This window comes from Natrix helvetica, assembly GCF_964273705.1.
Source record: "Natrix helvetica genome assembly, chromosome: 11".
Taxonomy (NCBI): Eukaryota; Metazoa; Chordata; class Lepidosauria; order Squamata; family Natricidae; genus Natrix; species Natrix helvetica.
Genome location: NC_138562.1, coordinates 18585581 through 18612059, shown reverse-complemented (window position 1 = coordinate 18612059; position 26479 = coordinate 18585581). Strand labels below are relative to the sequence as shown.

The 26479-nt window shown below is 49.5% G+C and overlaps 1 protein-coding gene and 1 long non-coding RNA gene across 2 annotated transcripts in view; both read right to left on the bottom strand.

The window, feature by feature from the left end:
• HTR2C (5-hydroxytryptamine receptor 2C) overlaps positions 1 to 10418 on the bottom strand; it is a 78549-nt gene extending 68131 nt beyond the window's left edge. The window contains exon 1 of the mRNA XM_081964370.1: positions 10307 to 10418. The gene's annotated coding sequence lies outside the window, so the exon portion shown is untranslated. The remainder of the gene's footprint in view (positions 1 to 10306) is intronic.
• A 6579-nt stretch (positions 10419 to 16997) lies between these two features.
• Positions 16998 to 26479, bottom strand: part of LOC309397921 — a 19619-nt gene continuing 10137 nt past the window's right edge. The window contains exon 3 of the long non-coding RNA XR_014176329.1: positions 16998 to 17281. This is a non-coding gene — a long non-coding RNA (uncharacterized lncRNA). The remainder of the gene's footprint in view (positions 17282 to 26479) is intronic.

Genomic DNA, 26479 nt, shown 5'->3' with positions numbered 1-26479 from the left:
AGGCTTCCTCCCCCTTCCCCAAATCCCCCCTTCCATCTTGGCTCCCTTGAGGGGCTCTCCCGCAAGGCCCCCCCTTTCCCCCGGAGGGCCAGTCAGATCTTCTTCATTCTGATTTCTTTACTCTTGACATTACACCACTCTAGTGATGGGGAATCAATGAAAGCATCCCAGCTTGACAGAATTTGCTGAGTGAACAAGACAAGACAGGAGTCGGGAAGATCAGCCAATGACTAAATATCTTGTCCAAGTTCAAACAAATTACACAGAAAAGAAAAATCATCTTTATGCTCCCTTCAAAGATTTGTTCTTAGGAGTTTAGCAGCCACCTTCTCCTGCCCAAACCTTTCCCTCTCCCTCCTGGTGAGAGAGGCAGGATTAAGGTGTGTCATCCCCTGATCCACTGTCGCCGGATTTTGCTCCCCCGGGATTATTTGGTCCCTTTCCTAATTTGGAATTAGCAGAATCCAGAACAGGATTGGAAGGGACTGTTCCCAGGGACATCTGGCACCCATTAGCTGCAAAGCATTTAATTTACTCATCCTCTTCCTTCAGAATTCGATTCAACTGCTTTGGTAATGTTATTAATATTTCTTTTCATAAGAAGAGCTATTTATTAACCTTTGTTGCCATCGAGACGGTCACACAGACAGCGCAAGAGGGAGCCAATGCATCGCATCGTGGCCACACCCTGGCCAAGGGTGCCCCTCAACCCAGGGGGCTCCCAAGACGCGCCAGGCGAATTTGCTCAGTGTATCCGCGAGGTGTGAGATCACAGTTTTGCCTCTGAGCATGGCGGGAACACCACTAATTGCATTAAGCAAAGCATGGTTAAGCACAGTGCATCAATCAACGTGCTCAGATCTGTATGTCATAAGTGGCTCGCTTAGCCATGATTCAGGGAGCAAATCGTAATTGTCTGGATTCATGCCACACGGTAATCAATCAGCCACATTTTACAAGGTTCAATGAAAACAGAATCCCAAAAAGCCCACGATGGCATGAAGCCGCGCATGAAATTCTCAGGAGGGGAAAATCCAGCTTTATTGCTGCTTCCACACTGAAAGTCCAACCTCAGGATGGCCAGAAGCTCCAACCACATGCTCCTTTCAAGGTTGGGAAGGCCCATTTTGCCCCACATCGATTCCCGTGCCCTCACTGCCCTGCCCTGCCCTCCTCCAGTCACACACTCCCCACAGAAGTGGGGCAAAGGAGGGCCAGGACTCCCCCCAGGGGGAAACCCACTTGAAGGTTTGAGGGCCAATTGACCCACTCACTCTGGATCATGAGCAAATGCAAACGGCAGGAGGGGGCAGAGCAATCACGTCCTGAAGAAGGAACAGAAGAGGTGAGAGCAAGCTTTGGCAACCGCTGGTACTATAAAAATAACAAACTGGTGGCACTGTTGATTTTAAGGGGATCTTTGTAGCTGATCATGCTAATTTAAAATCAAATTGCTTTTCATCAGCCATAGTTCCCCGTGGAAGTTGCCTGCCAGCTCATCCCTGCCAGTCTCAAATGTAAATTGTCTCCACCCTGTAAGAAAGGCAAACAGCTCAATCTAGTTGTCACTTCAGCTCCTCCAAATATGTTTGCTGATTGCCCACACCCCCCTGAAGACCTCCCGTGGTCTGCGCTGGCTCTTTGTTGGAGAGAGGGCACTCAGAGAGCATCCAGAAAACAATCCAAAACTCAGACTTTGAAAGCACTTTGCACTGAGGAAGGTTTTCGCTCTCTTTCTCTCTTAACTCCACAGCAGTTTTGGTGGGGCGGGGGTCACCCAAATGTCCTCCCAGGGCCCCCTTACAGAGAAGCTGGCGCTGTCTCCAATGGGCCAGTGGGCACAGATGGGTGCAAATGAACGGCAGCCACCTCGTGCCCAACTTCTGCCCTCATTCTTCCTTCCATGCTTTTGGAAGGTAACCATTGCAAAGCTGGCAGCTGGGCAACTGGGCAAGAGAGGGACACGGCTGCTTTGCCACAGAAGACTCTGGAAATCCCCACGGACAGGATCCAGTAGTTGCAGGTCCTTTCCTCTCAATCAGGCAAGGGTTACCTGAAGCTACACACGGCAACTAAGTGCCAACCAAGGTCTTCCTTTCCAGAATCTGCTCCCTGCTTCCAAAGCAGAGAGCAGCACTAGAAGAGCTGTTTTCATGCCTTTGCAGGCATTCTGCAGCCCTGAACCAGCCTTCTTCAAAAACAAACCTAAAGGGTTGGATTCCTGACCCCCCACCCACCCACCCACAACTTTATTGCTGAGCTGGTGCTACCTCTGCTGCGGGTCCCTTGAAGGTAATCGAGAGAGAGAGAGAGAGAGAGAAGGAGTTTGATTTGAGAAGAGCGCTTTGATAGGAACTAATCTGATAATTTTCAGACAAGTCATAATTCAGCTTAAATCTATTTAAACGGGGGATTTGCTCTGTGAAACGTTGAATATTTATAATGTTCATGCAGCTCCATCAGCTTGATTGCCCCCAAGATACCAGGCTTTTAGGCTCTGATAAATCATTAGGAACAGGAGGTTTTATCCGAGGAGGAGCTCCCTTAATTGGCCGAAAAGCCGAAGGAATCCGTCAGAGAGCAGAGCAGCCCCAGGCCGGAGGGATGGGCATGGAGATGCAGGCAGACCCCATCCCCTTCCTTCCCCTCTGCCTGGCTCAGGCAGGACAGCAAGGTGGGCATTGCCACTAGCTGCCCCTCAGCCCAGCTCCAAGAGAAATCTTCACATAGCCAGAGGTGGGCAAAGCAACGGAGGGGAGCAGTGGCCTCCTATTGTTCCCATAAATAATCCTGCAGCAAACAAACACCCACAGATTTACACAGCGAGCATAGATCCCTATGGGGAGGGCTGAACTGGTGAATCTTCTCAGTTGGGAACGGGAGAGGGGAGCGGGGGGGAGGAGCAAGGATACTCCCCAGGTCTGGATTTCTTTAAATGCCTCCAGAGCGGCTCGGATACGGACACATCTCCTGCTGAATCCTGCCAACGGTTGCAATCTGCTTTTAGACCCGAAGCCAGGAGGGAGCCAGCTAGCCAGGAGCGAGAAGAAGACACCGTAGCAATGTCATTCCCTATTTATGCGATGGGATAAAAGCTAATGATCCCCAACTGCTCGGAATTGGGTAATAAATTCTACAGCCCTGGCACTTTGGGTGGAAAAAAAAAAATTTTTTTTTTACCAAGCCGGTTTTTCTTGGTTATCTGAGCAAGAACAAAGCAGCAAAAAAAACCGGCTACTTGGATTTCAGTCCAAATTCTTCATTAAGTGGGGGAAGGAAGAAAAATCAAGCCCATCGTTGTCATTTTAATAATAATAATAATAATAATAATAATAATAATAATAATAATAATAATAATAATAACAACAACAACAACAACAACAACAACAACAACAACAACAACAACAACAAGAAAAATCATGAAATATCGCGACTTGGCCATCGAAACTACACAGCTATGGATGAAGCATGTCACAGTGATACCCATTGTCATCGGGGCACTTGGCACCATGTCCAAGAATTTTACAAGATACATCCACAAATTGCAGCTTCCTGCAATAACACCAGCGGAACTGCAAAAAACTGCGCTACTCGGAACATCTTATATTTTAAGAAGGTATTTGGTTGACACCTAGGACGCTGGCAGCAAACCCTATCAACCATTAGCACCAGTCACTGGTATTTGTGATGCATTTTTGAATGTTCAGTTGGCTGAGTTTCATGTTTAATGAATAAAGTATATAATAACAACAACAACAATAATAATAATAGTAACAACAACAACTCTACAAAAAAACTACCCTACTTGGAACAGCTTATATCCTCCGACGTTACCTTAACAGTTCCTAGGTCCTTGGTTAGGACTCAAGCTGTTGAGCTACCAACCAGCCCCAAAGGCTGTGAATCTCACCAAAGATAATAATAATAATAATAATAATAATAATAATAATAATAATAATAATAATAATGATGATGATGATGATGATGATGATGATGATGATGTTGTTACAATCATAGACATCGCAATACCAGGTGATAGCAGGGTCGAGGAGAAGGAACATGAAAAAATCACGAAATACCAGGACTTAAAAATTGAAATTCAACGATTATGGCACAAACCAGCAGTGGTAATTCCAGTGGTAATCGGCACACTGGGAGCTATTCCAAAAGTAATGGAATTAAATTTAAAACAGTTAAAACTTGACAAAATCACCATCAGTCAAATGCAAAAAGCTGCACTGCTTGGATCTGCACACATATTACCCGACTAGTAATTAATGCCAAATCCAGCGAAACAACTGGCCGCTGTGATACACTTCTGTTGATGTAACAATAATAATAATAATAATAATGTAATACCCTCTGAAGATTCACTGGAGGGGATAAAGAAAGGCTGCAGGGGAAGAATGAGGCAGTGATTTACAAAGCCAAAGCCAAGAAGAACGGCCCTTCTGCGGAATGAGGAGGGGGAAGCAGAAACTCTCCCTGCCAGAGGAAACTCCAGCTGGATTTCCCTTCGCCGAATGGAGGTCTCGAGGGATGGAGGAAAGGGGCCAGGCATCCCTTCGCTCACATTGGCAGCAGAAGCAACAGGCAGCAGGCAGCATCTGGCTAAAGCCCTCCTTTTCAACCTTGGCGGCTTTTAGATGTGTGTGGACTTCAACTCCCAGAATTGCCCAGCTAGCATGCTGGGGAATTCTGGTTGCTTCTGAGTTGGAATGAGGCAAAAACATCCACCCTGCTTTGTCGAGCCCCGGGGTTGCTTTGTATTAGATGCTAAGCACAAGCAAGCAACAGCTTAGGCCCATATGTGAGCATGGAAGCTGTTAAATTGGAGGCTTAAGGGAACCTTCAGGAGGTGGCAGACATCCCCTCTCCGGTAACGTTGGGCTCTGAGATGGGGCAAGGCCAGGCATGAGAACCCCCAACTCAGAAGACAGAAGGGAATGGACAGCAGAGATCTGGCTCGGCCGCTCAGCCGTGTAAAAATCTATAAGTAGATTTCAGGGACTCGTCGGAAACTGTCCAGCTTGCCAATAAGAAGCTGCCCAGCCTTTTCAAAATACCTCAGCTGGCTTTGAAATCTGCCCATGAAAATAATAGAGTCCTGAAATAAATCTCCAGTTCCGTATAATTTCCACAGGATACTTGCTGAAAACCTTGGTGGAATTTATGGCAACATGAGTCATAGCTCTCTCCTTTAGAGATGCTTAGGATGTTAATATCCCGGAGCTATTTTAGAAGCCATCGAGTGGCCCCTTATGCAACAAATGCTTTCAAAAGGCAAAGAAAAGAAGAAAAGGCAACCGTTCCTCCCTCAAGGGGCTACCAGTGGTGGAGACGCTGGGAGGTGGAGGCGGCAGGGGGAGGGAGGGTTCCCACTGGTTCCCAGTACCAGGAGAGATGGCTGCTACTCCAAACCAGTCTCCCAGTGGAGGAGAGCAAACATCCGGATGAGCTGCTGCCGAAGGGAGGCAGGCCAGGAGAAAGGGAAGCCCTCCCAGATGGTGAGCTCCAGAGCGTCAACCTCTTCCAGGCATCCTTACGGAAGCTCCCACCCCCAACCTAGTGGAAGGCCCCCCTCTTGTCAGCCCACACTTAAGGCTGGTTCCCCATTTCCATTTTCATCAGATGCCCCCAACAGTTATGGGGAGGGGGGGAAAGGAGGGAAAAGTCTCCAAGGAGGGGACCATTCTAAAGAGAACATCACAAGAGTCACAAGGACCCTTTAGACAAGGGGTTGGCAACCTTAAACACTCAAAGAGCCACAGAGGTCCTAACCGGAAGCCCCCCCCCCCCCCCCATTCAATTCTGGAGCCGACCGGAAGTCTGGTTCCCCTATCATAGAGTCCCCTCCTAGCGCGGCATCCTTTTTCCTCTGCTGACCAGAAGTCCAGTTCCCCCACCATAGAGTCTCCTCCTAGCGCGGCATCCTTTTTCCTCTATCTGTCCTAACCGAAAGCCCTATCAACTGTAGAGGGAGCTGCAGCAGAGGGATGAAACCACATGCGGCTCCAGAGCCACAGGTTGTCGATCCCTGCTTTAGAGTGTTTGAAAGGGAGGGGGGGGAATCCTTAACTTCTACAATGGGGGGGAGGGGGCAGTTCCTCTGAGTTCCCAGGAAGACAGAAATTCACTGGAGCTTTCTGAGTGGAAATTGCCACCAGGTGGGGGGGACGGGACTCTTTTTTTCGGTTGGTGGTTGCATCTCCAGTGGCAATCTGTCCAAGGACTTCCTGTTCAAGGTGGACCAGAATCAGGAATGAGCTCTTACGGACCCAGAGGGACCAACAGGGACCATCCAAGGAATCAGGTCAAAGTGTCCTATGGTTTGCTTTGTCTCTGCCAAGGATGGTTTGCAAACCTTGTTACTCTATATGGCAGGGGTGTCCAACACTTGGGAACTTTAAGACTTGTGGACTTCAACTCCCAGAATTCCACAAGTCTTAAAGTTCCCAAGTGTTGGGCACCCCTGCTGTATGGTGTTATGCCAATGAAGCAAAAGACACTATCCGGATTACTGTAAAAACAGATGTCCCAGGTAGGGACTCAGCCAGTTGGAGACACCTCAAAGGCCTGGCTGAGGTCTTCCAACAGCTGCATTTCTCTCCCCGTCCCCCCGTCCCCCAGCGTGGAGCCATCTCTGATCCAACCAGTTCCCACCAGGTTCGTCACCAGATGTGAAGTTATCACACACACCCTCACTGTCCATCATTCAGGGTTGAATTACAGTCCTTTAGCAAGGCCTTCTGAAGCTCACAGCCACTGCAGACAATGCTTGGGCACCACTAACCTATGGCCCCCTCGTTTTCACCCTGGTCCCCAAATCCAGTTGCTACTCCATGTTAGCTTCTTCACTCATCCACTTTGCCCAGTTCCTGGTCTGCTCCTGGCCACCAACCCCCCGACCCCCGTTTCTGAGGAACGCCATCCAAAGCATCTCAGGACAGCCCCAAAGCCATCTTTGACCCTCTGCTGGCCGGCCGACCTGCAAAACCCAGCTGGCAGTGCCAGACTCACCTTTGAAGTCTCCCTAATGCAGATGGGCGGCATTTCAGCCTCTCCTTCCGGCCACCAATAAACCAACATACTCCACACATCAGCCAAGCCCAGTTGGGGGAATCTTCAATCCTCGTCAGCACCAAAGAACCCACAGAAAGGGGGTCAGGAAGGGGGCCATCGCCTCGGGGGCTCAAACAAAACTGGGATCCTAGTCATGACGTTTCCAAGAGGTCTTTCTCTGCCCCAGACCAGCTTTCACATCTCCCCATGGATTAGCCTGGCCGTGGCCTTCCATCTCCGGTAGCTTTCAAGATAAAAAGGGGGGGTCAGGTTTACGCTCCCACTGGAAAGCAGCTGGAGCCCCTCCCCAATTCGGAAGGCTGCCCTTCCCCTTCTTCCCTGCTGCAGTCTGGCCCCGTTCCTTGGCTCCAGGCGGGGAAGCTACTGTTCTCCTGGACCTCAGGCGACTGTGCTCCGTAAGGCAGGCTGCTCCTGTCACCTGCCGAAGCTGCCGAGGTGGCGGGCGGTTGGCTGGCCCTTGCACAGAGCCTGCCCTCTCCCTGCTGCCGCCACCACTGCCGCTGCACATTTGGCAGCTACCAGATGAGAGTGAGCGAGCGAGCCTCTCTCTTCTCCAGGAGCGCCTGCCAGGCAAGGGGGGGGGGGGTCAGGCAGGAGCAGCAGCAGCCGACGCAGGGAAGGTTTCAGCTACCTTGTGAGGCTCGGAGAAACCCCAGGTCCAAAGGGTCCCTGGAAGGGGAGCACTCCCACCTAGGCCTCCAGCTTCTCATGAATGGTACCTCTTCCGAAACAGGGAAAAGGAGGTGGGAGCGGGGGGGGGGGGGCGCATCATTTATCAGCTGTAGGAGACCTTGGACCAGGATCGTTTCCCGTGCCTCACCCACGAAATCGACTGTCGTTTTTTTTAAGCATCGCTTTTCTTCCTCTTGCAATTTGCCTATGCACACATAATATACACACATGCACACACTGCTGAAACATAAAAGGGAGGGGGGGCTGAGGAGTTCCTACGTGGCTCCAGCACTGGTTCTGGGAAGCCCACCCATCCAGCTGCTGATGTGATGCCCTGTTGATGGTCCTGATGGACTGGACCCGACTGGTCTCACCTGATTGTCTCCGAAAACCAGGTAAAGCCCCAGATGGCTCAGGACCTGTGAAAAGGCCCCGCTTCCTGCTACGTTTTTCCCACTTGCCTCCATTTAATTCCTGCATTTATTGCGCCAACATCCCGGCTTCCTTCTAAGGATACACAATCAGCCACCTAGCCTGGAAATCCCAGCATGGAAGGGCCAGAAGGAGCTTGGAGTTGGTCCGAGTCTTGTTGTGTGGAAGAAGATCAGAGCACAGGGCAGGTAAGCTGAGCAGCCACACACAGACACACACACACACACACACACACACACACACGTCACTTCTAGCCTTTGCACCCCATTTATGTCCTCTTCCAGCAGCGTCAGTGCCCTTTCCCAGGGCTGGTGCCCTGCTTTGGGGCACCTCTGGGCGCAGCATGCAGCATGCATGGCCTCTTTGCATTGTTCCCTGATCCATCAGACTGGCCACTGGGGGTGGGAGGTCAAGTCAGCTCTGGAACCCCCTCCCATCAACACAGGAGCATGATATTTTGATACCGCCATGCTTGGGTGATTCGAGTATTTTAAGAGCCACCGAATTAAGACCAGAAGGACACCAAAAATGTGTCTACAGTACTATAGTAACAGCAAAATGCTAAGTGTAATGTAATCCTTGGTATTCGTCCAATCTAATCTAAGCTAAACCCTGTTTATTTCTTCCCCCGGTCAAGGAATCCTAGGACCTTAAAGATGGAAGAGGGCATCAGGGCTTCCTAAATTCCCACTCAGGGCAGGAATCCTGCCAGACACCTGTGCTGAAATTGTCCTTCCACACACACAGGTGTTGAATCTCTACTCAATCATCCAACCACTCAACGGGCACCGAGACTGGCAGAGTTGAGCCAGTCGTAGGGAGACCGGCAGACAGGCAGACGGATGCCCAAGGGCAGAGCCAGTGAAGAGCTGCCAGCAGCCAGCTCGGCCCAAGGAGCAAAGCTCCCCTCACCTGAGGGAGGCAGCATCGGCATCGGAAATATGGGCATTGGGTGGGCAGGTCACCCAGCCGAGATGGTCCACCTGAGCTTGGTCTCCTCCAGACCCCACTTGCTCCTGGGAGCTGCCCCCCTTGACTCCCCAGATGCCAAGATGAGGGTCAGCTTTGTGCCCTCGGAGCCAGACAGGCCCCATTGAGCAGCCAACTCCAAAGGAGAGGAAAGGCAGCCTTTGCTGGGACCCAACTCCCTGGAAGCCCCAGCAGGCTCCTGCCTCTCCCAACCCCTCCCCTGCAGGGAGGGGGCTACCCTGGAGCCTTTCTCAGATGCCAGAGGATCCGAGGGGTCCTTGGTGCTCTCTGAAAGCCAAGAGATCACCCAAAGACCCCTCCTTTCCATTCTGAGCTACAATCATTCTCTGTGATTGATGCTGTGTAGGGTCCCTCCCCTTCCCCGTTTACCTGCTCATTCATCAACAACATCGACATGTGGACCCCGTTTTGTGGCTCAAGAAGCAGGTGCAAACCCAGGCACAGACATCTAAAGGGGGGACCTGGAATTGGAGCCTTTTCCGAGGGGGCTGCTCTGAAGCCTGGCGGGGCAGGAGGGGCTGGCAAACCCCGGCAGAGGGCCGCAGCTAAGGCTAGAGACCCCAAAGGGCAGATTGGGGTTGCTGCTTAACACCCACCCTCGCCCCTCCCCCCGCCGGATCGGGTCCCCGACACGCTCGCCAGGAGGAGACCCCCGCCGAAAACGCCCGAAGGGGTTTTGCGGGGTCGGCCCGGACGGATCCGCGGCCCGGACGCAGAAGTGGGAAAGGGGGCGATCGAACAGGCGCCTGCGGGGCGGCGGAGGCGGCTACCAGGAGCCACAGGTCTGCAGCGGCGCGTCCCGGCGGAGGCGCACGACCGACCGGCGGCCGGGAGGGGCTCGGAGGGCTCCCGCTCCATGGACGCCGCCTGGGACAGCGGGGGCCCCCGAAGGCGGACATGCCGGGATGGCGGCTGCCCGGGAGGGGGGCCCCCGGTCGGAACGCCTCTCCTACCGCAGCCTCCGCTCCGAGGGAAGCAGGCGGGCGCATCTCGGAGCCCGGAGTCGCCACCCCGCCGCAACTTGCCCGCCTGTGCCCGGGCCGAGGCTGCGGAGCCCTTCCCGGCCCCCTCCGGCCCCGGCGCAGCGCCCGACCTTCCCCGAGGACCCGCGGCTCTCCGCACAGCCTACCTGGCAGGACGGGCGGCGGGCGAGCGGAGGCTGCTGGGGTTCCGAGCCATCACTGCCTGCGCTGCGCGGCCCCTCGGCTCCCGAGCACGGCGGGGCGCAGGCAGCGCGGCGGCGGGTCAAGCCTGCTGCGGCCGGGCGGCGCGGCTTCTCCCGGGCGGCGGCGTCTCCATCCCTTCGGCCGGGCAGGGCTGGAGCTGCGCGCGGGGCTGAGTGACCCTCCGGGGCTGCTCAGCCGGGAAGGGGGGAGGGAGGGAGGGGGCGCCCGACGCGGAGCTCCGCCGCGGCTCCGCTCGTCTTAAAGGCGCCTCGCCGCGCCGCCGCTGCCCCGAGAAGGGGAGCCGGCGCCTCAGCCGCTCCGGAGGCCCCCCACTCACCCCGGGTGGGCTGCCCGGGAAGCGCAACAGGCGATGCCAGCGAGCGCCCGGTTGCCCCGGACTGGGAATCGCAGCGCCCGCATCCGCTCCGGTGCCTTTCAGAGGAGCTCCAAGGGCGGAAAGCGGCCGTCACGCTGCGCGACCCCTGAGCGGACCCACCGCCCAAGGAGGGGGCGGCTTTAGCCAGCTCGCCCCGGGGAAAGCCAGAAGGTGCGATTTTCCCCAACTCCGGTTCAGCCGGTCTGGGACGGGACATTGGGCCCGGGCAGCTGCGAAAGTCCAAGAGCAAAGTCACACACACACAAGCAAAGTCACACACACACACACACACACACTCACACTCACACTCACACAAAGCCGCGCAAACAACCGACACACGCAGCGCCAGCGGTGAGATTTTTTTTGAGAGCAGCGCAGTAAACCAGCCTTGCTTTCACACCCTGGTGAAGGAGCCCGTGGTCCGTTCCCGGTTGAAGCCGGCGTGTCTCACACTCACGCTCACTCCGTGGACGAGAACGGGAAGAGCTCCAGAGTACCCCTCGCCATTTCCACACTGGCCTTATTTCTCATTTTTCTGGGATTTAGATTAACGGCGTTTAGTATTAAGTAACAAGGTGTGAAAAGAAGGGTGTGGGTTAACAATTTCCAGCGCAGAAGAGATTCAAGGTTACAATTGGGAGCCGGTCTAATAATCCTTTTTCTTCCTCTGGAGAGCAACCCTAGAGCCTGACACCATCACTCCCCCCCCCCGGCCCCCCAATTGTGCTCCGACCATTTGGATGATTGTGGATGGTGGCATCACTTCTTGCAATGCTCCAAACCACAATGGGGGCTGCTTGAATCCAGCCATGGGAGTTTAACAGATTAACAGAGTTGGAAGGGACCTTGTAGGCCATCTAGTCCAACCCTCACCCCTCCCCACCCTCCACGCCGCCCAAGCAGGAGATCCTATACCATTTCTGACCCATGGCAGCCCAGTCTCTTCTTGAAAGCCTCCAATGAAGAAGCTCCCACAACTTCTGAGTTTGTGAACCAGGTGTATTGTGGGAAAAATAAAAGTCCCAATGACAAAGGCAGACCAGCAGCAGAGAAAGGGGAGGGGGGAGAGAGGGAGGGAGAGGGGGAGAGAGCACTGTGTATTTGAAGAGGTCGGGGTTGAGTGAAAGAAATGGATGTTTCTGACTTTGTAAATACTAACCAGCTCTCGACTTGCCATGCAGTCCTGAGCGGAGGGGGGGGGCAGGGGGGTGTCCCTCAAGATGAGACTCCATGTGAAGGCCACCCTTGAGAGCTGTGCACATCCTCTGACTGAAAAGAGAATTGGTGGAAGGAAGGAGGGGGAAGTGTTTCTCTCTTTCAATCGTGATTTTTTTGTTTGCGGAAACACAAATTTGGGGCTCTTTCTTTTTTTGCCAAAGGAGGTACAGAGAGGGCCCTCCATCCCTGAGGTCAAGTCATCCTTTTAGCGACTTTGAGGTACCCAGCCCTGACCAGAATTTTGAAAGAGATCCGAGAGAAGGAAAAAGCAGTCCAAGGACTGATCCTCCGTGGAGATAAAAAGCAAAGGAAATCAGGTTAACAACTATGATTAAGGTAGATTACACATCCTTGTAATTGTATCCTGGTTGTGTGATCTTAGATCATAAATCTAAGATCAGAGGCTGTATTTGATCAAAACTCCGTCTTGCTTTATTAATATTCCCAATTTGTCAGTTCCTCTTCAGTTTGACCTTAACTTTCTTTCCCTTTATTTGCACTGTTAGTATTAATTTTAGATCCAATTAAACACTTGAAATTGATTTTAATTAATGAATTTAATACTTGGCTGAATTCATTCACTTAAATCACGTTTAATACATTCAAAAGCAGCCTTGGGTCTAGGAGGAGGCATTTTTCTCCCAGGGAAGATCTGCAACATTCAAACCCCAGTCCAGAGGCTCTTCTGGCACAAAATATGAAGTCATAAAACAAGCATAAAACAAGCTCATCATATCCATCTGGCATAGGCATCCTTTCCTTCACCCAGGGAGATCCGAATCCCTCCTGCCTTCTCCAATGCCCTCAACAGCAGCAACCCCCTTCAGAAATCATTCCGGGAAATCCAGATCAATATTTACAGATAGTCCTCACTTAACAACTGCCTCGTTTAATAACCATTCACAGTTCTGTCGGTGACGAGAAAGTAAATTTACAAACCGTCATCACATTTATATCCTTTGTCCGTCTGTAAAGCAAAAGAAAGCTGAAGTCAGATTGTAAGCGCAGGCAAGGTTTCACTTAGGGACCATTTTGCTTAATGACTCAGTGGCCACTCCCAGTTTTGGTTGCTAAGTGAGGACCCCTGTATTTAAGAGATGTATCTGCTCCCCCTTCCCTTGATGACTCTGGGTGGCTTACAACAAACAATATGCTTAGCCATGAAAAGCAATGATTTAAAATATAGCTAATAAAAATACAAAGAACGACATTAAAAGGCAGGAGTAAATAAGGTTTTAATTCCTTCCTAAAGGAGAGGAGAATGTCAGTTTCCCAGCTTCAAGCTCTCGGTGGGAAAAACAAATTGCCACCAATGATGTTAAATCTAATCACCGCTTAATAATGCAGGAACTCAGATAAAAACTCAGCCGCTGAGCTTAGCCGGAAAACAAAGCGGCGGCCCAAATCTAATTTAGCACAGATTACAGGACTGCAGAATTTCCTTGGCCTTCAGGAATAGGATTTCGCTTATGTCCTTCATGCTGTAGAAGAGCTTCACCCGTGTGATGGGAAGCTGCCTATGCACTTGAGGTGCCATGATGGGACATAGGGTGGAGACCATACATGACTCATTGGCCAGCTGCAGTGGTTGTGAAGGATCAGAGGATGGAATATATGCACAGGTGAGGCCCTGGGGATCAGAGGAAGGGCCATATGTGGCGATAGGACCCAGGCGTGGATGGAATGGACACGAGAGCGCGGAATATGAATTCTGATAAAAACGTTTTCTCTCGTCTTCATTTCTTTGCCTTGGCAATTAAGAGATTTGCCTCTTTCCTCTCTCTCTCTCACTGAGGAAGGAGAGGGGGGTTATGGGGGGGGCTGCCTCAGAAAAAACTGTTTGTTCTTTTATTCTGCTCTGCGATAGAAAGGAGGGGAGGCCGCACATTAACAGCGAGACAGAGTTAGCATCTTAAAATGACTAGCCAGGATGTTAGGAACAAGAATAGCTTGCTTATAAGAAAAACCCTAAGGTGGCACACTTTGCAAGACACCCATGACCTGGGGTGAAAAACAGGTGGCATTTAGCTATTTAACATAACAAGTGTAAGGGTTCAGGGGGGCTGCAATCCAAATAACCAATCAATATTATCTGTTATGCATGCATTATTAGGGGAAGGGCGAAGGGTTGAATGCGACCATCCCTTGACTATAAAAACTGCTGTAAGACTCTACTCTTGGCCCTTTGGTTAGATTTTCAAACTGGGGTCCTTATATCTTGGTACCAAAATAAAAGTATAATTCTTTATCACACCTCGTGTCCGGTGACTTATCGGCTTCGACACCAAGCAAGAGCCCAGTTTGGGGAACAGCAATTGTTTGGCACCAGAGATGCCACCCTCCTGCTGGCACATGCAGGAATCTTCAGCCTCTCCTCCTGTCCTGTGGCCGGCACAGAAGGCCGAGGTTGAAGAGACCAGGCCCTTCTGGCTGGGAATTCTCCTTTAGGGTCCTTTGGCCTATGGCTCCCACACACACCAAGCTGGGAAACCTGGTGATTCTTCCCCCCCAAAATAGAGATTGTAAAAACTATCCTGTTGCAGAAAAAAGGGTTTAGGAAAGGGGTGTCCAAACATGGGAACTTTAAGACTTGTGGACTTCAACTCCCAGAATTCCCCAGCCAGCCATGCATGACTGGCTGGGGAATTCTGGGAGTTGAAGTCCACAAGTCTTAAGGTTCCCATGTTTGGACACCCCTGGTTTAGGATAACCTGTTGCAGCCAGCTCGACGGGACCATTCAAAGCTGTATTAATTGTTTCATTTAATTACTTTTATTATTGGTGACAATATTTTCGTTCAACTTATCGTAACGCTTGCATTTCTGGCAATGATATTTTTTTTTATTGATGGTCTATTAAGTACATTTCTTGGTGCTTAATAAACTTCTTGTTGTCTGGGTATTTAATTTGCTTAAGAATACCAATTTACATTCTTCATCCCCACCCCTTTTCTCCCCCAACCATTGGTAAAATAGATTGCATGATTTCCTTTTTATTGTTATTGGCCAATTGATTTCCGTTGAAATCAATGTGACTTTTGTATTTATGTATGAATTGTCCTAGGGAGAGCTTGTCCCATTCCGAAGCAGCAGATTAGACCATCATGTGGCTTGTGCAACACACACACACACACACACACACACACACAAAACTGTTTAGGACACTGTGTAAACCAATTACGGTTGGGTCAATAAACCCCGGCCGGCTTTGTGTGACGTGAGAATCAGGTCAATCTCTTCCAGTTGAACCTACATGGCGACGTTATTATGATGCTAAACTGGGGCCAGGGAACCTTGCCAGGGCTCTTGGGAGGAAGGGCAGAGGGGATAAATGCTTTTGAAAAGCCTTCATTCTTTGGTGAACCAACCAACTCTTTCCTGCATTCTCTTGCGATGCTCCAAGGAGGCCAAGGCCGCAGCTCTCTTTTCAGGCCCCTCCAGCAAAGCGAGTCTCGCAAAACGGCAGCCATTTGCGGAGTTCATTTGACTGACAAACGCCCATGGCTGGCTTCTGATCGTTCAACATACTCGGAGCCAAGGAAATCCTTCGTTTCTGCAAGGGAAGAAGGAAAACTCCTCCGTCTTCTCCTCCAATTCTCCCCCCATGGCTGAGCCGGCAACCAGGAAAGTCAACCGCCATCCCCTTTGCAGTAACCTTCTTCAGTATCTCTGGCTTCACGAGAGCTGCTGGTGCACAGAGCAGGGCCCGAAGTCTTCAGGGGTTTGCCAGGAGCTCCCAAATGGACATCCCCATCTTGCCCAGTTTCCCTTCATCCCGGCGGCGCTGGCTTCCAGTGTTAGGAACACAGAGAAAGGATCCCCCTCGCCTCCCTGCAGCCGCCGATGCTCTCCCTTCCTCCCAAGGAGGAGGCAGCATTTTGCCAGACTCCCAAATAGAACAGATGGCTTTGTTTATGTCTGAAAACAGCCCGGCTGGTAAAACATTTCCTCTCCGTTGTGTAAAGTAGATCGATGGGAAACCTTTATTGCCCAGCTGGCAGAGAGGGGAAAGGTGGGGAGGGAGGGGCCTGTGGGAGGGGAACCCAGATCACCCCTCTTGTTGAGTGGCGGTTTCAACCTGGAAATCAACTCCCCCAGAATCTGCCTCCTTTAAATGGGAATACTGAAGAGATGCGGCAGATTCTGGAGACACACTGTTGTTTCCCATTAAGAAGCAAAACGGATCCTGTTGGAATTTGGGAGCCAGCAGTGGGAGGGAAGAAAGAAAGAGAGAGAGAGTGCATGTGTGTGTGAGAGAGAGAGGGAGGGAGGGAGGGAGGGAGGGAGGGAGGGAGGGAGAGGGTTCGAACACCAGATGCTTTTCTACAGGCTGGCTCATTTTTATAAATACGTCACCCCAACTGCTTTTGTCTTCTGCCCCCCTCCCCCCTTATGCCCAGCTAGTGATAAAGGGCCTAGGAACTGCCAACAAGATATTCTACAGTTCTCTGTAAAATTAAATCTGGGAGTTTAGTTGGGAAACTGCCAAAATGATCTCAGAGAGGGAGAGAAACCGTTTGCGCTCAAGAGGGAGGAAATGTGGATTTGTGTTTGCTGGATGGATGAGGAGCAGAGGGCACCATGAGGACAGCCATCCCACCCCACCACCCACCCCAGCTGAATCCTCTTCTCCCTGTCACATTAAGAGTGTGTTTGTATGATGCTGAAACCCAAATCACTGAGGCTGCTGCTGCTGCTTCTACTACTACAGACTTACTTCCGATGCCTAAAGGGAGACAAATAAATCACTTGCATTTACTAAAGCAAATGTTTATAAAGTTACTGGCATTTGAGTCCTTGGTCTTCCTGGAAAGTTCCTCCTCTCGGTGAAGGTGGAACCACCTGCACACTGGATCATTAATTTTAAGACCCTGCCAGAGGAGAGCAGCTCCCTGAACTCTGGTTTTGAAAGTAGAAAGCAGAGGTTTAAAAAAATGTAGACATTTAATGCAATCTTCCTGGGCAAGACGCAGCTCCCCCGCAGCCCTTCTGTCTGGGGCTTTCTATTTATGGAAGCCCATAAAGCGCTCTGGAGTTAAAACGGCATTTATTTCAGCTGGAGTGACATTGGGAGATATAATAACAGGAATCTATCAGCCTTAAGTAAAACAAAAACATTCATTAATAAAGATTAGCTTTAAAGACCCCCAAGGCAAAACTGGATTCACTCGGAGACAAGCCACGATGGGGCTGCAACCTCCTTTGTCAAGCTCTTTCACCCGACAGATTGAGATCTGTTACCTTCAAAACGACTGCAAAGGTCTGATGTGATGTGTAATCAACAGCTTCTTGGAAAGCTTTAAGAGGACATAAATGGGTGGCTGCGAGAGGACAAGAGGCAGGATCTAAAATAGGAACAAGGGAAAAAAGAGGCAATTGTGGACTGTGTCCGAGAACTAAATTAGTAGCAATAAAACTCTAATCGTTAATCTCAATCTGTCAGCACAGAATGGATCTCTTTTAGGATGGGGCACCCAATTTGATGAAACCTTACCTGAGTCTTTTCCCAACTTTGGCCCCTTGACGATGGGTGAACTTCAACTCCCAGAATCAGCTGGATGGGGAATTCTGGGGGTTGAAGTCCACCCATCTTCAAGTAGCCAAGGTTGAGCGACAGGGCCTGGCACAGATTCAGAAGCTGTCCAAAGCAGAGCAAGTCTTTTTTGAGGCTTTAGGGAGGGCCCTGTCGCTCAACCTTGGCTGGCTACTCTCTGGGTGTGGTTTGAGGTGTGAACAAGGACTGGAAAAGCAAAGGTTGCATGGGAAATGGGTTGGAGGGTGGATGCCCCCAAGGAGGAAGATCTACAGAGGCCGCGAGAGGAAAAGGAAGGCCAGGGGAAAGGGCCATATTAAAGCACATAATTCTTTTTGTTCTTCATCCGTGATGGGATACACTACATAATTTAAGTCCAAAAAGAGAGAGAGAGAGATTTGAGAAGGAAAGGGAACAAGAAATGATATTCAACTATTTTTGGGTCTGTGGAAATACTACCCCAAGAAAATAAAAATTAAGAGCTGGAAGAGACACCTACAACAATAGAAAAAGAAAAAAAGAGAGAAGGAGAGGAAATGAGAGGAAGAGGAGGGAAGGAAGATAGAGGAGAGGAGAGGAAGATGGAAGGGAGAAGGAGAGAGGAGAGGAAGGGGAAGAGATGAGTAGGGGAGTAAGGAAAGAAGGAAGGGAAAGGAGAGAGGAAGGAAGAAAGTAGAGAAGGGAGGAAGGGAGAAAAGAAAGGGAAAAGAAGGTGGTGTCAAAACAGGCGAGGAATGATAAACAAAGCAACCCAAATGGTATGTTATAACCCTGTAAATGGAATGACAAATGTATAAGAACGATGAATGTAAAAAAGAATAATAACTATGAGAATGTATACCTATAATTGTATATAGAGAACAAAAAATAAAAAACCTTTCCAAAAAAAAAAAGAGAGAGAGAACATTGACCGTTTCAAAATGGGAACGTTTAACCTACGCAGGATTTGAACCTGGTCCAAAGGTTTGCTGCTTCCGTGTGGGGTCATTTCCACTTTTGTTCATGAAAAGCGCTACCCAGGTTGTTCACAGATGCAAACGTGGTTCCTTTGTCTGCTTTTCCATCCAGCAAGCTGATTCCACCTCCCAGTTTACTGCAGAGTTCTTCTCCCATGAATTTGAAAAATAAAAACCGGCACCCTCAGCCAATATTTAGCGTTTCAGCGTCAACAAAACGGACCTTCCGCAAAGGTGATCCTTCGAAAATGAGATGTTGACAGAATTTGTTTGGTCTCCTTGCATCTGTTCTCCTCGCCGTCTGGATTTTGCCCAAGGAAATTGAATCCTCCTCTGCCCACGACCTGTGCTTTGCAGCCTCTCCGAGTGCCCACACACGAATCGTAAAAATAGTTTCCCCCGGGCAAGCTTGACTGGCTCCCGGGGAAGAGGGGCCCCATGGCTGCCTGCCTTCCTCGCACCCACCCCTCCCTCCCACTGCACAGAAGCAAAAGCTAAACTTAGCAAGAGTCAGGCAAGGCTTGGTGCTCCGAATTCAGATCGCCAATATATACAAGCCAAGGTCTTGTAGAGAGGAGAGACAGACAGACAGCAGAATTCAAACCAAAGATCTGATGCCCTCCCTTACTTTGGGACGAATGGAGCATCTCAGCCTGGCACTGCCAGCCTGCGGCCAACCAGAGGTCCAAACGGCCACTGAATCCGGCATCAGCCGTGGTGCAACATCTAAACCGGGTCAAAGCTCAACATTGGGTAAGCTTCAGCCTCAACCAGGGTTGAGCAGAAGCAACGGAGAAACCAAGATAACTCTTTGGCCAGCGTTGAGTCATCTGAGGGCAAGCTGGCTTTAGTTCTGCCAGCCACAATCGGTAAATGAACTCATCATTCCCCATGGAAAGTAATTAATTCTGAAATGTAATTAAGAGTTTCTTTTGGTCTGGATAAAGTTCCTCATGGCCCCAAGCAGATTCGTCTTTATACCGATTCACAAAATATCCTTGTCGCTTCTTCTGCTTCTGGACAATTTTCTCTCCCAACTTTTCCCCCCCTCTAATCCTAGAAAAACAGAGTTTAATCCGATTTTTGTGGCTGGGGGAGGAGAAAAATATTGCATCCTTGCAAAAGGAATTCCGAGGCAGAGGAGACCAACTGACCCTGGAAAAGAAAGAGGCAGTTAACCATCTCGAGGTTGTTGTTTCTCCCATGGTGTGCAGGGTGTCGATCCACGGACACAATCAAGGGCCCTGTTAATGTTAGAAGGTTCCAGCATCCGTGGAAAGGACAGGCTCGGAGCCTCTTCATCAGAATGGCCAGGAGGAAGAGGAGATGGGTCAGCCCTCTCTAAAGTTGCTGTTATCAGATCCACCTTCCTTCATTAAAGGTTGCATTATCGTTTGTACTGCTTTTGTATGTAATGTGTGTATCATTTCAGAGGGCATCTAGCCTGTGCCCTTGTGGGCTTTGGGGGTCTCCTGCCATCCCCTTGGCAAAGAGCCCAGTGGTCACTGGGATTGTGCATGCCAGGACAAGACGCTTCCTCTCGCCTCTCTCCAAACTTTTTGGTTCCTTATTTAAGTGGGCATTTTCCCCACCACCTGATACATCTGCAGTATTCTTTTAAAAATGTTGCGTTTGTTGTAGAGAATATGGATTTTTTTTAAATAAAAAAAACACAGCATCAATACATGCTGTATTTTGGCTGTTAAATGCAACTGAAGCTCAAGGATCTTTAGGAGTTATTGAGAAGACTCGCGTCCAAACCCACAAGCAATCCCAAGAATAAATATCTGCAAGGAAAAACAAGTCCCAGGCCAATTTTAATTCAAAATTAAATTATTCACGCTGGTGAACACATACTGCAGTGTGGCTGCAGACGAATAGTGCATACATTTGGATAGAGATGCTAAATCGTCTTGCGGCTGCGTTCCCACATTTATCTTCTGTTTTTTTTAAAAAGCAACATCTTCAGTACAGAAACACAATTCAACGCAAGCATTTCCCCCATGAAATGATGGAAACCGTGTTTCCCCGAAAATATAACAGGGTCTTATTTTCTTTTGACCTCCAAAATAAGCGCTTGGCCTTATTTTCAGGGAGGTCTTATTATTTCTGAAGTGAAGGAGGGGGTGAACCATGAGGTCACCTCATGGCTGCTGCTGTGTTGCAATATTTTGGGGGAGGGCTTATTTTCGGGGAAGGGCTTATTTTAGTGCATGCGCTCAAAAGCCTGATTGGGCTTATTATCCGGGGAGGTCTTATTTTCAGGGAAGCAGGGTAATATCCCAAAGGCTGCATGATTAAATCAATGTCAACACGGCACAGAGAGCCGCTCAAGGTAGCCAAAGTTGGCCTGATCTTGCCCAGGAAGTCAATCCTGATCCACAGGGGTGGCTTCAGCTTGTTCTTCCATCTCTCTCCCTAGATGTGAATTGTCTTTCACCCCCTGCATTTTTCATCCAGAGGGCACTTGAAGGACATTCATCCCCCATTTAAACTTGAGAACCCAAGACAACTGCATAGATGATCTCTGTGGACCTAATTATGCCATGGCTGACCATCACTCTGCTTTCTGACAGCTCAGAATGGTTCAATGAGCTGATTCCAATCTTCTGGAGAAGAAGCCCAGAAGATGCGGGGAGGTCAGAGTCCCAGGAGGACGTTCTCTGGCTCAGTGGACATCAAATACATAGCCTTTGTCTGCCTTGCCAGGCCAAACACATATGCTGAGACACACACACACACACACACACACATGTTCCTCCTGAGACTGCGCTAATTATAAATAAAGATTGCAGCACCAAGACACCTCCAACCAGAATGGGCTCCCTCTCTGAACCGTGTGTGCTGCAGTTTTCATAAACAATTATTTTAATTGGAGAGCAACCTCCGAAGCCAAAGTTCTGTGTGAAAACAAGGCAGCATGTGGAAAATAATAATTTCCACTCGGCAGAAGCTCAACAAATGGACGGCCTTGTCTTCCACTGCAGTTAAAAGTCAGGGCAGTTTCCAACTCTGGAACTCAGCACCGGAGCTCAAGATACCTTTGGGCCACTTGAGCAAAAAGCCCTTGGCTGCCTCTAGGGCACCAATGGAGGATCAGACTCACAGGGAGAAGCCCTTGACCTGGGCATTCAAAGAGAAAAGGGCCTCAAGGAATACAGCCATGAAACCAGGGAGCAGCCATCTTGGGGCAGACAGGAGGCATGGGTTCTCTTGCCACAAACCTCGAACCACACCTGGTCATGTGAGGCCAAAGTGGAGAAACAGAGCAGGAGGAGGGAGAGGAACTTCAGCTACACCTCCTCCTCCTTCTTCTCCTCCTCTTCTCCATCACTGGTCCCATCGCAGCCATTACCCTCAGCCTCCTCTTCAAGTCTGGGAGTTGGTCCACATACCTCCAAGCTGCCACGGTTGAGAAACATTGACCCACATTGACCCCTGGGTCAACCGGCCATTGGCCAGTCCACAGGATGGCTTCTGGCAGAAGCTCCATGTCAGGCCTGCAGTCATATTCCTTTCTGGATCTTTGGCCTGCCACACTCTTTCTTATTTTACTATGCTGTTTCATTAGTGGGGAATTGGGAGGGGGGCATTGTATGGAGTTAAATGATATGTAGCTATAACAACATTCTTTCTAGAAAGCCAAGGTCATCCTTTGTCTCTGTACCTCAGCACCTGACCGGAAGTATATGGGTGATACTGCCAGCATGGCAGTGGGAGATTGGACCATGTGATGGACTTGTGGGTGTGGGGGCAAGATCTTGAACTTTCAGCTGGGTGGGAAAACCCGGGAAGCTTTCAGATTTGGGTTTTCCCAGATGTGCCAACATGGCTCTCCTCATAAATTGCAACTTTGAGCAATCCTTTGCCTTGGATTCTGATTTCCTTTTGGATGCTATTTGAACCCTGACACTCCAACATTGCAAAGGGAACCTCCGCAGGATCCTCCTCAGATATGATTACTATCAAGGAACGATCTCAACATCCAAGACAGCTAGCGAGAAGAGAATAAACCAGCGCTCAAAGTTAATAAAAGTTGGTGACATGGACGCAGACATCCTGTCGGCCGAATACTAGCTCTGTGCAGAGAACACCATAGTGTCTACATGCCACTTCTCATCCGAAGGATTTCCCAACTCAGAGTTGCTGTATCTCAGTGCAAAAGGTTTTAAATTCCTCGGGAAAGTCAATTACCAACACAACGGAGGAGGGAAAGGCAAAATAACACCAGGATTTTATGGTCTCCATGCTCACTAACACTGACAGCCAGAGCCGGCTGCGAGCATTCGCAGTTAGGCATTGATTTACATTAACCAATCATCGCTATTTTTTCCTCCATAAAAGTCAAATCCATTTAAAGGGTTGCACTCTCTCTTGACAATAAGCGGCGACAGCAGTGTGGAAATGATACTTCTCAATTCAACGGAATTAAGGCCAGCCGTTGATTTGATTAGGCTTTTATGGTGTAAAATATTTCAAAGCAATTATCCTCCCCCCCACACCCACCCATGTCTGTGAGAAGAAAACTGATAGACCTTCTTTTCCAGGGCCGATAGCTCCCACAAGTGTTGAGGGGCTTTGCCAATATTGCCAGCTGGGAGGATGGGCGGGTGGCTCAAAATCTCCTTCTGGCAGCTGGACCCATCCGCAGGCCCCCTGAAGTGCCCACATCCATTCTTGGATATCCGGAAAACCATGTGTGAATCTAGGTCAAAATTATGCTGACTCCCACCAGTGGGTTTATTCTTAGTTTGGAAATATGCTCAGGCTTCTATAATTGTGCGCTTCTAAACTTCCTTGACCTCCGCATGTTGTCATGCTTTCTAAAATCAGAGAGCTAAGTCCAATCGGCAAGCGTTCTGTTCCCTGAGACCCGTCCCAGCCCCCAGCTGGTGAATCAGAGGCTTCCCAAGAGCAGGAAGCAAACTCCTGGTACTGACAATACCCCCTTCTGCTCATTCACATCCAGCAGAGTCTTTCAAGGGAGGATTTACAGTCACAGACCTTATCTGGCTTGGAGACCTGCCAGGCTGATATCTGCAAAACCTGGCCAGGAATCTCAGAGAGTCACAAACCAATTAAGCGAACTAATTGTCTCCTGCAAACTCCATTCCCCTGTCGCTCCTCTTTTATTTCCTCTGGGAGGGGCCATTCACCCTCCACCTGAGGCCTTACTCCCAAGTCGACCCCTGTTCTTTAGCTGTTCCCTTCGTCTGGCAACTCTGCGCATGCACACACTGGGAACAGGCTCCAGCTGTTCTTCTGCCCCACTGATGTCTGACTCTGAGGGTAGCTGATAACTGGCATACGGCTCTGGCCCCCTCTCTGCCTCTGACACAGAGCCCTCATCAGAGCTTTCCCTAGATTCCAGGACTGGCCCAGGTTCCTCCCCAACCTCCTCACTGTCTGAATCTGCTGCCAGCTCTGCTGGCCACTGGTGGGCCACAACACCCACCTGCAAAGGCCCAGGACACAATCCTTGGCGCACTCCCAATGGCCTTCGTCTCTAACTATGGTTTTCCCTCAACTGTGGCATTGTGAAAGAGGGAACATCTTCCTTTCGTATCCTCTCCTGGGAGACGTGAAATGCCACACAATGCTCCACACGGAGCATTATCAGCCAAGTCTCCCTCCTTCTAACAGGAAAAGTGGCTCAGCCCCATAATCCTTGAATGCAGAGAATGCGACACACCCTGCAGACTCCTGACCTTTGTGGACCAGATCAGCTGCCAGTGCTGTAACCCCCAACCTCAATCTGGTCGGGACCCCAGGATGCTCCATGAGAAATGGAGGCCACCGGAAGCTCCGGGCAACTCCCATTTATGCTTGCATCCATAACAGAAACTGAGAAACACGAGAAACCAGAAATTAGTCACTCCTGCTAAAAAAAAAAAAAAAAAAGGATTCCATTTTTCAACTTTGCACAAAGGAACGATTAAGTAAGGGGATCGTTTTAATTATTTTCTCAGCAGTAAGGAAAATTTATTTTATCAGAATAGAGGCATCTGCGAAAAACCAGTGGAGAATTGCAAAACGATAGAGCGATTAAAGAGGGAGGAGGAGTAAATGCAGCATCTTAGAAAGCAGGAGAGCTCTGGTGACTTTATATACTGATAAAAAATGCACGAGCTGTCTGTTTCAGCTCATGGCCAGGCCTGTCAGCATTTTCCACAGCTGGACCCAAGACTGGGAAATCAATAATCATCTTTGCTCCTTCAAGTTTGCAGGGTCAAATATTCCTTGTGTCCCTAAAGATTGGATAAAACTCAATCCAACGACTCCTAATGTGGAATCAGACTGGCAGCAGATAAGTTTGGGATGAAATGGCTTACGGCTGTGTTTCTCAGCCATGGCAACTTTAAGATCTGTGGACTTCAACTCCCAGAATTCCCCAGGCAGCACAATCCAACGGGCATTATATATGGAGTACCCGCTTTAATGACAGGAAGAGGTATGGTGGCATCAGCACCATGGATAGTTACTTTTCCAATTCACAGCCATTATTACTGCAGAGGAAAACAGTCAACGGTTGCGCGCATTTAATTTATTCCACATTATTTATACGCCTCTCATTTTATCTGCGTGGATCACACAATTATGGAGCTCGCACATCACGCTTCATTTGGCTTCAGCTTCACGTGTTGCACAAACCTAGCTATTGCACTTTGAGGCTTCGTCAACCAACAGTAATTAAGCAAACAATGCTGTGTATGAATCCCGGCAATGTAAGGACTGAAAGGTTGTAATATAATTATTGCAAAAATAACGTGGGGTAAAATTAAGAGTGATTGAAGGTTAATAGAACCCAGGAAAGCATTTTTCAAATGGAACATAAAACATTTTAAAGCAAATCAAGGTGCATCAAAAAAAAAATCGCTTAGCCATGAAAACTGATCAGTTGATGGGTTTTGACTGATCCCTTCTTGACTGTACACTTAATAACAAACCTTGGTTTTATTGTTAAGTAATAGTGTGTGAAATTTTCCTTCCCCTCTTAACTGAATGATATCTGTGTGAATTTGATAAAAGGAAGGGAGCTAAGAAATAAAATAAAAAAGGCCAGGCCTTTGGATTAAAAAAGATATATAATGTTAATATATAAAGCTTCTTTTCTGTTTCTTAATAGAAAGCCCCTGTAGAATAGTGTGCCTTCATCCCTTAATATGCAATAATAAAAGTATGCATTTTTAAAACTTAAGATTTTTAAAAAATCACTTCACTCAAAACGTGGCTCAAAACCCCGCTCCCCCCCCCCCCCAGGACTGGAGAGCCCATCGCAGCATCCATTTCTGGTTCAAGGCCTGTCCCTGGCTTTAAAATCCTGAGTCCAGCAAGACAACTGACACATCAAAGAGCCACAGGTTGGCTTCTCAATTTTCTTCCCAACCAGGGGCCACCAAATCCCAGGGAGGGGGCCGACTGTCTGTAACATACGCAGGAAGGTTCTTGGCAGAAGTTAAGTGTCCCTGCCCCCACTCATGCTGGAAGCTGACCATTTGCTTCATGAAAAAAAGGGAAATTCTTGGCACGCGGAACTTTTTTAGAGAATTAATAAGGATGAAAGAAACAGCTGTCCACAAGAAAAGTTCTACCATCCCAGAATATGAATTTCAGCTTGGAATCCAAATCACGGCCTCCTCCCATCAGTTTGTCTTCCTGCAATTCCAGCCACTGTGGCCGTTTTATCTCTTCATGGAGGGCACCTGGGGTGGGGGTGGGGCAGGCTGGTGCAGCATCGGAGGAATGAAAAATGCCTGCTGGTCAGCAGCAGTGTGGTCCTTGGGCTTCCTTTCCTAGGCTTGGAAGCAGCAGAGGGAAGGTCCAGCTGGGCCAGGCAAGGATCTGATCCATTGCCACCCCCACCCGCAATTTCTCACAGCCATCATCCAGGCCCTTTTGCTGCTGCTGCTGCTGCTTGGTAGAATTTGGTCCTCAGGACCACAATTGGCCTCTGGCCTTGGCAGTTCTAATCCTTGTTGCTTACTGCAAAGTCCCTCTGGTAGCAGTGGATTCCTCAGATTAATGACGTGCTGCGGGAAGCAGTTGGCTTTTGC